General features: G+C 36.4%; 1 pseudogene; it reads right to left on the minus strand.

Annotated features, from left to right (window-relative positions):
- Nucleotides 1–282: 282 nt before the first annotated feature.
- Nucleotides 283–2,041, minus strand: LOC149413768 (uncharacterized; annotated as a pseudogene).
- Between the last annotated feature and the right edge of the window lie 1,326 nt (nucleotides 2,042–3,367).

Raw genomic sequence — 3,367 nt, forward strand, 5'->3', positions numbered from 1 at the left:
AAACAATTGATTATTAAAATTGTTTATTAAGTATGTATTAATTAAACACTTACAGCACTATTCATAAACATTAATTATCTTTTAAACAATAGGTACTTGAAATAATAATTAAGTTTTTTTAGTTTTTTTTTATTTATGAATTTTGAACTTTTTTTTAATTTGTACTTATTTATTGATCAGTATTTTAAAAAACAATGAATCTTTAAAAAATTAAGCATTATAGTACGCGGCGTCAATCACATTTCGAACAATATTTGTGTATTCTTGATTAGCCGGTCGAATTCATTCATTTGAAGTGATGATAATCTGTGAAGCAGCAGAGGTTGGGTTTTGTTCGGGAATATGGATTTCTGGAGGTGACAAGTGGTGGTGCATTGATGGATCGGAGTAACTGCTGTGTGAAGTATCTGCTCTCTGATAGTGTGATGTAAATAGTTCTGAATGAGTTGAAACTGGTGAAAATGATGCTGAAGTACGTTGTTCATGACGCATAAACATATTGTATATGTCACAAACAAATTGCGTTCTTTCGTCCTCAGGTAATTTTCTCAACTTTTTGGCTATAACTTTGCCATGTAAGTCACACTCATCGTCTTCTTCAATTCGTCGCCTCTTTAAAGTTTCTTTTAGAGTAACCAGAGCATCCCTAACTGTTTCTCCAGCAGCCACAAGTTCTATAGGGTTATTACGACGACGAACTGTTGGTGTTCTTATAGGTAGACTATCTTCTTCTTCAGTTGCTCTCGTAGATTGACTATCGTCTACAGTTGCATCAAAACTCTCCTCCTCTTCGTCGATCACCGACGACGATGATCCATCCTGAAATAGATAAATATTTAATTAATGTATTCTTTTATTTCTACAGATGCCAACGAGAGCAGAAGAGTGGCTGGATATCGAAAAAGGATTTGCACATAAATTTCCTCATGCTATCGGTTCAATTGATGGAAAACATGTAGTCATAGAATGTCCAATTAACTCAGGATCGGAATACATTAACTATAAGAAAACATTTAGTATTGTATTGTTAGCTTTAGTAGATAGTAATTATAATTTTATCTTCGCAGACATAGGCTGTCAAGGCAGAATCAGCGATGGTGGGGTGTTAAGAAATAGTTCATTGTGGAAAAAAATATGTCGTAATGAGTTAAATTTACCAACACCGCGTCCTTTACCAATTTCAAACCAAAATATACCCTATGTTTTTTTAGGAGACGGTGCCTTTGCACTTACAGAACATGTTATGAAACCTTATCCTGGTAACCATGATTGGGGATCGCCAAAACGTAAATTTAATCAAAGGTTATCTAGTGCTAGGGTTGTAGTTGAAAATACGTTTGGAATACTAGTGTCAAGATTCAGAATATTTAAAAAACCAATTAAATTAAATCCTGAAAAAGTTACACTTCTGACATTAACATGTATATTATTGCATAATTTCTTAAGAAAAAGTTCCACTTCCTCGAAGATTTATACTCCGCCCGGAACAGTGGATGTAATTGATGAGAACAACCCATTAATTATACCTGGTTTATGGAGAAATGAAATTGGGACGGATTGTGCGATACGTCGAATACCTCATTTACCACGCCGACCCGCTCTAAGCGCTCGTGATATAAGAGACGAGTTCACGAAATACTTTGAAAATAATTAGTTAAGTAAATGTTGTAATTTTAAAATAATAAAGATATATTAATACTTACAGTACTTGTTGTTTTTTTGCATTTCGCATTATCTCCAAGAAATGAGTTCATGGTTTCATAAGCAAACCATATGGGTTTGTAAATATCACTTGAGCTCGCACCGCTGTGGATAGAATCCTTTACTTTCTTTCTATACGATCTATAGCTCGACATAAGTGATTCCTTCTTTTTCTTTAACTCAGCTATGGTATATCTAAAATAGCACTTATGCGTGTCCAGGCATCATGAACCATATTATTATTTTTATGATCCTTGTGTTTCGACTGCCAGAGTATCGGCTCAGCTTGAACACACTCCATGAGGGTCAGTTCTAGTTCATTACACCACGTAGTGTTCATCTTGAAATCCAATCGCCAACGCACGCACAACCACTCCCTACGATGCATAAATGAACCACTCACTAGATCAATATCTTCGGGTTTTTAGTACTGAGCCCATGGGTCCTAATGTTTGCCATAGATAAAAGTCTGTAACTGAAAAATATACGTCACTACTACACATACTCACCATCGACTAGGATAGAAACTATAAAAAAGGCGTAACCATAGACAATATAATTCTCATTTGGAGCCAATCCCATTCACCAGCCTAAAATTTTGTTCTGAGATGAACAATCAACCTGTCGTAAAAATAAACTAAAATGACTTAAAATCCTTTAAATAAAGGAAGAACATTTATAAGATTATCAAATATGAAATGTTTTTTTACGACAGTAACGAATTTTGATATTTCTCTGCTTTTAACAGAAAAATGAAAAACACAGAAGATTTTTGTATTTCGTAATAAATTCTAATCTATCAATCCGTATTGACCATTTGCGAAAAAGACTAGGGTACTCCTTAAAACTCGGAAACCGATGTCGAATCGATGAATTGAAATGAAAGAATCCGTACATCCTTTCACATCGCACTTAACATTTTTTGACATTTTCATGTTTTGACAGCGGCCTATAAACATGCATGAAGTTCGCATTGGTTTGTGGAAAATATACGTCACAGATACACAGCCATAGAGATTTACCGTGTCTTTTTTTCTGACCCACTTTTTTCTCGGAGTTATACCCCCCGCATAAATGAACCACTCACCTACTGCGGAAAACTGCGAGTGTGGATGCGTTCACGTTCGCGGCGTTCGCGCGCCGCAAACCCTGCGGCCCGCGCGTCGCGGGCCAAAAAACCGACAAAAATCGGGGAATGGCGCGAAGCGCGAACGCGAAGATTCCGAAGGCGTGAACAAGATCCACACTCGCGTTTCGCGGCCTTCGCGGCCGTTCGCGCCGTGAGTGTAGACAATAACCATTCGTCCCACAGACCGCGGAAAACGTAAATTTCTTTCTAGTGTCTCGAGTGAAAGAGATAAAATGATGACCTCTCAAGTACCTTTCTAGATCGCTTGTTCGATAATAGTAACGCGGGTGTGCTTGCCTCGCAGTGAAGTCTTGTGGACAAGTTATAGACCTTTGAACGTCTGAGAGACGAATGTTTATGAATAGTGTAACTTTTGACGAGACTGCTAGTTATTTTGAAAACATTGTTTTTGATGAGTTCTGGCTATACAGAGTAAAAGTAAGTATATGATATTATTCTATATGAGTTATTGTTTATAGTTACATCTTATTTTATCGTTCAAAATGTATTATTGTGTGTATTTCACATCAAATCTTT

Source organism: Hesperophylax consimilis, chromosome 21 (assembly GCF_061612785.1).
Source record: "Hesperophylax consimilis isolate HC1 chromosome 21, BYU_Hcon_1.0, whole genome shotgun sequence".
NCBI lineage: Eukaryota > Metazoa > Arthropoda > Insecta > Trichoptera > Limnephilidae > Hesperophylax > Hesperophylax consimilis.